Genomic DNA, 7,662 nt, shown 5'->3' on the forward strand with positions numbered 1-7,662 from the left:
TGAACATGCTGAATTTCACAATGATGAAGAATATGTCAGAGAGGAACCAAAGAAATCTGAGATGGAGACTCAAGATTCAGTTTGTCCATCAAACAAAAAGGCAACCGCTAGAAAGAAAAAAAGGAAGTCTGATGATGTTCTGGGTGATTTGGTAGGAGAGATTGGCAAGTATGTCACTGTTATTACAGAAGCGAATGAGGAGATGAAGTGAATTTCCACCTACTTCAAGAAACAAACTGAGAACAATGATAGAAAAATGAGGATATATGATGAGTTAATGGAACTTTCTGATTTTTCTCAACAAGAAATTATGGATGTCGGGGAGTACATTCTGAAGGATGAACACAAGGTTGATAACTTCTTTGCATTGCCAAAGGCATTTAGGAGAGAATATGTGATGAAGCAGCTATCCAAGATCAACTCATATGCGACCAATTAGAAAATGAATTAGATATTTGAATTAAGTCGTTGAATCTTATATTTTGATACGTTTTGAATAATTATGATATTATTTAAGACAAACTTGTTGGATGAATGTCATTTTGGATTGAACTTATTGGATTAAGTCATTTTGGATTGAATCTTATATTTTTATGCACTGTGTCTATCAATGCTTTAATTCTTTGTTCAATTTCAAGATGTGATTGAACTTTTCCATTTTCATTTTGTAACATTAGACAAGTGTATTTTTCTACCCTAAAATGCTTTAATGAATCTTGGACTTCTACAGAAGGTAATTTTCAGAAAAATATTTATTAAAATTTCATAATATCTACTCATATTGATCACTACTATCTCTTTTATCGTTCTAAATATTCTTTTACATTGATAATTAGGTTTTTTAATATTGTCTGATTTCCACTTATTTTCATTTGGTTTGGTTTATTATAGAATGATTTACACTGGATTTGAACATGTAACAAAATAGTGTCTGATATTAGCATTTTTGTTTTGACTTGTCTTGATGTCTTAAACTTTTGCTTTTATTGCACAGAAGAATGGTAGTTTCTATCAGTTTTCCATGTTGAGCCTACATCTAAACTCTCTTGTATACTGCATGATCCTTTCAACTTCATATATATTTTCTTTGTACTAGTTGACCAGGCTGTGGAAACATTTGCTGAACAACTTGATGCTGGCTACAAAGATTCTTGTTCTTGGAGAGGAAATTGCTGCGCTGACAGTTTGGTGCAATTTCCTCCCATGCTTCCATCAACAATAATTGGTGGTTATAAAGACCGTTGTGATGGCCTTTTGCAGTTTCCCTAACTTCCAGTGGTAGCTTCATCTGCTATTGAGACTATGAGGCTCACCAGGAGCTCAAAGATTGATCACATGTTAGCTCAACCTAGTGGTTTTTTTTCTGGGGAGTTAGGTTGTAAAGATGATAACAATACAAGCAGAAAGTATTTTGTATTTAAAATTAATTCTTCCATTTGTTCCCCTTACGTTCACATACATAATAATCTCTGTTGTTGTAATTTATATCCATACATAGGTTTCGTTATGTTTGTGCTTTTCTTATATGCTAATCTCACTAGAATTCTCTCCAAATGCCATTATACGTACCTGCTATTTAATTTGTGTGACATTCTGTACATTGATCAATTTCTCTCTACTTGGACTAAAGTAGAGTCAAGCACTTGAGCTCATCAATTTTCTTGTCTACTGTCTCTACTATGCCTTTTCAAATGAAAATCATGATTTTGCTTCTGATTTATTAGTGATGAACCACTGAGTGTAGCAATTTGTGCTTGTTTCGTTTTTCAGAAATCAATAGTGAGGATTTTTCTAGCACAACTCCAGGTTGCTGATCTCTGTATTAAGAAGCAATTTAAAAAGTTTTGGATATGAAAAAACAAGATGACACTTGATTCTTAAATACTATCATCCATAATATCCATATAAGATAATGCTTAAATATAAATAAACATAATTTTTCTAGTAGTTTTTATTAAAAAGGACATTTTATTTTAAAATCAAATAAATTAAAATACTTTGATTTTATATTTTATATTATAATAATTAACTAAATAGTAAATTAATTTAGTTAGAGAAATATTTAGGATTGAACTAGGGGTAATACAGTAAATGTGCAAGTAGGTTATATATTAAAACCTTCCAAACAAACAAGTTTTTATTACATTACTTATGACTGAACCAAACACCATTAGGTTATGTTTTATTCCCTATAACCTTAGTTATGTGATTACTTGGTAATCACATAACCAAGGTTATACCTGATAACTTGAACCAAACGCACCCTTAATGTGTTTTCTTCTACTCCGTATTATGTTTGCATGCTATGCTTACTAGCCACTAATCCTACTTCATATGGATGTCTTACCTTACATAGAGGAATGTTCTTACTAGGTTCATAGACTCATGATGCTTACGTTGCAGGTGAGGGAGACACCTCCCATGATATGATGGCACTACAAGAAAAAAGCTAATAGACAACGCTTTTAAAGCGTTGTCTTTGTGCCTGAAAAAGCGTTGTTAAAGGCACTGTTGTTAAAAGTCTGCTCAACGACAACGCTTTTACAGCGTTATCGTTTGTAGCGAAGACAACGCTTTAAAAGCGTTGTGTATTTTTTACAAAAATATCATCTTTGCAACGTTTTAAAAGCGTTGTTGTTTTTCGCAAAGACAACACTTGTGCAACGCTTTAAAAGCGTTGTCTTTTTAAAATAAAATTAAAAAAAATCTATTTACAAAATCTTTTTTTTTTATATTTACAAAATTATTAATTTTCTTTTACCATGTCTAGATTTGAATTTGACATATAAAATAACATTAATTAGCTCAACTAATGATTTCAAACTCGTACCAAAATAATAGAATTCAATTACAAAGTATTAGTATTTACAGGAGAATTCAACTATACACAAAGACTAAATAGTTCTGTTTCAAAGTAGATAGTAACATTCGAATTTAAAACAAAAAAAGCACAAAATAGCTAGTCGGCCTCGAAGACAACGATCTGCATGCTTACTTCTATTAGATATACTGATAAAAAAGAATTGTCGGCTTGAGACTAGGACAAAACACCTACCATTGTATATCTGCCACAGAAAATAATACCATCAGTATTATGCAAAAGAAATTCACTCTTAAAGTTGAAAACAAAGGTCACAGTTCACACCATACAGCAATGAGAAAATTTGGATAGACAGAAAAAAGAAATAGATCTTTGGCAGGTAAATTAGTGCGTAAGAAAAAAGGCAACCAAAGCCACACATGATTCTATACATAGAACCTAGAATGATATCTTAGATTGATTTTATATTTTACTGGCTACATTTTTTTAACAGGCATATTAATGCTATAAATCACATAGATATATTTTTCTCGCATTACTGAAATTCCTTCTCATTGTCAAATGTTTGACAAGATAATAAGTAGTCATCGTCTACTGAAAAAGCAATACTAAGATACATCTAAGGGGAAAAAAAGTATTGAAGTATCGGAAAATCCTAATAAGATTTACAAGCATGGTTTGAAATCTCAGAAATTTCATTCTGAGATGTCCACTCATAACTTTATATTAGCTCAGTGGGCATTGTCCACTCATAACTCTCATCAAAAGCCATTGAAAATAACAAATGGAAAGACATATGAAAAGAAAGATAATCTGCTGAAAATTGCACAAGTGACGTGGAAGTTTGTCTAATGAAAACAAAAAACAGAAGTATTTGGAAAGGAAACTCACATCCAAAATTGTATCTGCTCCAAATTCCTGTCTCCACTAAAGCATATCTGCCTACATAAGAGTTGCTTTCTCACGATCAAATTTTCTAGCTTTCAGAAACCTGCAACATGTAAAAGCTCACCCATAATCATTGTGGAAGTGCTGGAGACAGTAGCTACCAAGAGAAAATTCAAGTTACAGATACAAATGAATATGCTCATAAAATGAAGCACAAATTGCATTAAACCAAAAAAAAAAAGATTCCAGTTGGTTTGATATGTATTTTACAAGGCCATTAGTGGAAATACTCATAGGTCGTTTACTTCATTGTGATAAAATCCGTAGTTAAGCATACAGATCCACACATAAGGTTTTCAAAATAAACACTATAGCAAATAGCAAAAGATTACACATCTCTCCTCTTCCAAACTTCTACCTGAGCAGCATGTGATAGTCGTCATGTTTATCAGGCAATAAGTCCCTAGAAATTAGCCCCTTGCGGAATGTGTATACTTCGTGCTCCTCTTCCAAATCCCTATCATTCTCGATTGAAACAGAAGAAGTCCTATTAACATCTCTCCTCTTCCCTCGCTTCTTGAGAGAATGTGTGAACTTAGAAGAAGCACTCAGTGCCTTTTTCTTTAAAGCTCCAATACTTAATCTTCGTCTTTCATCCTTAGAGTTCTCCGCATCGGATCTTCTTTCTTTTCGATCTTCCCAACTATGAGACACCTCAAGCCCTTTGACACAACAAAGTCAAATAATATAAAACTCCAGCATCAGTTCGTAATACCAAAGAAATGGATTGACCTGAGCTAGAGAAACCATACCATATCAAGCTAGTGAATGGAATGTTGGCTGTATCAAGCTTTGGAACATTGAAACCTTTTCTTGTTGCCATCCCCTGTGCAAGCCCTCCAAATGAGCTTGATTTAGAGTCACCAAACAACTTCGGTTGAGGCGAGAGGCAATTAATGGAATTGGCTCCAACCTCACCTTCTGTTTTTGAGCTCACACCCACCGTTTGGTTTCTAGGGTTCCATGAAAGCCCCAAATTTCCATTCTCTACCAAGAAAGCTAGTAATGATCTAGAGCCAAAATCTTCAGTCGAAGAGCTTGACAATAGGGTTCTCAAGCTTGGATTTGAAACTGGGGCGACGAGGAGGTACTGCACGGCCACCTGCTGGAGGTCGAACTAGGGCTTCTTGGGCTTGAGGACGAGGATGATGACGAGAGCGACGGCGACGGCGACGGCGAGGAGGGCGAGGAAGGTGAGGAGTAGGAAGAGGCAGCAGCAGCAACCCTTGAAGGAGGCGGCGGAGGAAGAGGAGGAAGGGGTGGCGATGGGCGTGCCGAGGCAGTGGCGCTGCCTTCGAGGGTCGGGCGGAGGGTGTGGGCGCTGGTGGTGGTCGTCGTTGGGAAGGTTGTTGGGCGTCGTCATCGCCGGCGAAATCCACCACCGCACTTCCCGATTCCTGAGGGGTATGTGCGACAGTGAAGAGAAGAAAGAGCTGCCGGCCGGTGGTGAGGAAGAAGAGATGGCCGGCGGTGGGAGGTCGCGTGCCCTAGCCGCGCGAGAGGAGATGTCATGAACAGAAAGGAATCACCAACACTGTATCGTCGCATGGGTAAAAGGAAACGAAGTTTTCTCCTCCTTTAATCTGGGTCGTCCATATTGTGATGAAGATGGATGAAGATCCAGCCGTCAGATCTTGAGATAAGTGGTCCAGATCACTTAAGATTGAGATGATAACTTGACAGTAGACAACGCTTTTTAAAAATCGTTGTCGTAGACACTAAAAAAAAGGCTAATAGACAACGCTTTTTACGAAGCGTTGTCTTTGACTCATAAAAATCACTAATAGACAACGGTTTTAAGAAAAGCGTTGTCTATTAATAAGAAAATAATGAAATAGACAACGCTTTTCACTAAAAGCGTTGTTAAAAAAAATAGACAACGCTTTTTAAAAAAAGCGTTGTCGTTTAAGTGTTGTAAAATCCCAATTTTCTTGTAGTGTGGAAGATATATGGACAGAGTAAATGAGGAGGCGGGATGGCCGCATGACATACTATCCGAATGTCTTAGGAGTGTTGTGAAGACATGCATTTGCTTCTTTATGAGTCCTTTCTTTATTTTTATGAGGAGTTGTATTGGTGCTTTCCTATTCCTTTTTGTTAAACTCCTTTGGTTGTAATGCTACTGCTTACGTTGGGTACAGTGGTCCATTTTTGATGGGATTTCTATTATGGTTCCTTTATAGCAAAGGTTTAGAGGGTTGTCCTAGTTTGAACATTGGTCTAGGGGCTAATCCAGAGGGGAAACTCTAGTGGAATACACAACCCTTTTGCTAGGAGTGATTTCCATCAAGTCTAGGTCAGTATAATCTCACTAGTATATATATGCCCTCGCACTAGTATACAACTATACAACATATAACATTAGTGACCTATAAGTATAAGCCTAAGTATATAACCATACTATAAAACAAATTCATGAACATAAGCTATAGACCTAAATAATAACAAGTGTCTATTTGGATACTCAATATCTTACACCATAGTATGAAATAACAACCACAGGTTTAGCAAGATGCTCAATATCTTATACTATGGTATGATCGTCCTACACTAGGGTATGGTAATATCATGCATATATACACGAATCCAATCATAAATAACAAGCATAATTGCATAACTATCAACAATAGGTCAATATATAAGGACAACCAATAAGGTATATATCAACTCAAGAGCAATATAGGACAGATTTAAGGTAGGCGTGTAACTGTAACCTCATCAAACATGACAGTAAATAATCATTCATTATAATCAAAGCTATCAAGAAGATAAACAGGATCTACCAATCTCAAATGTAGATCATCTTAATCATCTTCAAGTCAAAAAGTCTGCCTCAAGCTTGAATCCTACAAGCATCATGTACGAGGAAAAAATTAAGTACTATAATAAATCCTACCAACCATAAATAATTCACATAGATAAATTATTTAACTTTCTCTTTTCGATCTTACTTTCTTATATGGTATCTAATAAGTCTCTAATTATTAGAATTCAATTGATTACTCGATCGAATTAATTAATCCACCTATTAATTAATTCATCTATGCATTCAATTTTATCTATAATTAAATTATCAGATCAACTTAGTCAATTAACTAATTCCATCTTAATTTGATTCATATCAACTACTATATGTTGGTGCAACATCCCTCAGGTCAAGGTTGACCTGGTTGACCAAGCTGAATCTTGGTTTAAGTTTAGATGTTTGACAATAAGATATTGATTGAAGAAGAGTCAAGTAGGTCAAGGTTGACCAGATACTTGACTGGGAAGTCCTAACTGGGATGTTAGGCAGAAGGAAATCCTGGTGAGTGAAGCCAGGTGAAAGTCCTGGTGAGTGAAGCTAGGCAGATGGAAATCCTGGTGAGTGAAGCCAGGTGAAAGTCCTAGTGAGTGAAGCTAGGCAGAAGGAAATCCTGGTGAGTGAAGCCAGGTGAAAGTCCTAGTGAGTGAAGCTAGGCAGATGGAAATCCTGGTGAGTGAAGCCAGGTGAAAGTACTAGTGAGTGAAGCTAGGCAGAAGGAAATCCTGGTGAGTGAAGCCAGGTGAAAGTCCTAGTGAGTGAAGCTCGGCAGATGGAAATCCTGGTGAGTGAAGCCAGGTGAAAGTCCTAGTGAGTGAAGCTAGGCAGATGGTAGGTGAAAGTCCTGGTGAGTGAAGCCAGGCAAGGGAAAATCCAGATAGATCAAGGATGATCAGACATCTGGTGGAAGTCCAAGTAGGTCAAGGGAGTGACCGGATACTTGGCACGCAGAGAAAAGTCCAAGTGGGTCAAAGGGATTGACCGGACACTTGGTGGGGAGTCCTGGCAGGTCAAGGGAGTGACCAGATGCTAGGCATGATGTACCAACAGGTCAAGGTTGACCGGATGTTGGTTTGGGAGTCTTGGAACT

The 7,662-nt window shown here is 36.6% G+C and overlaps 1 long non-coding RNA gene across 1 annotated transcript; it reads right to left on the minus strand.

Moving 5' to 3' along the window:
- Positions 1 to 2,876: 2,876 nt before the first annotated feature.
- Positions 2,877 to 4,506, minus strand: LOC122025674. The gene is made up of 3 exons (XR_006123799.1): positions 4,128 to 4,506; positions 3,713 to 3,812; positions 2,877 to 3,065 (listed from the first exon to the last, which is right to left on the minus strand). It is a non-coding gene; the product is annotated as an uncharacterized LOC122025674 (long non-coding RNA).
- Positions 4,507 to 7,662: the final 3,156 nt, after the last annotated feature.

The sequence above is a fragment of the Zingiber officinale genome, chromosome 9B, assembly GCF_018446385.1.
Source record: "Zingiber officinale cultivar Zhangliang chromosome 9B, Zo_v1.1, whole genome shotgun sequence".
Taxonomy (NCBI): domain Eukaryota; kingdom Viridiplantae; phylum Streptophyta; class Magnoliopsida; order Zingiberales; family Zingiberaceae; genus Zingiber; species Zingiber officinale.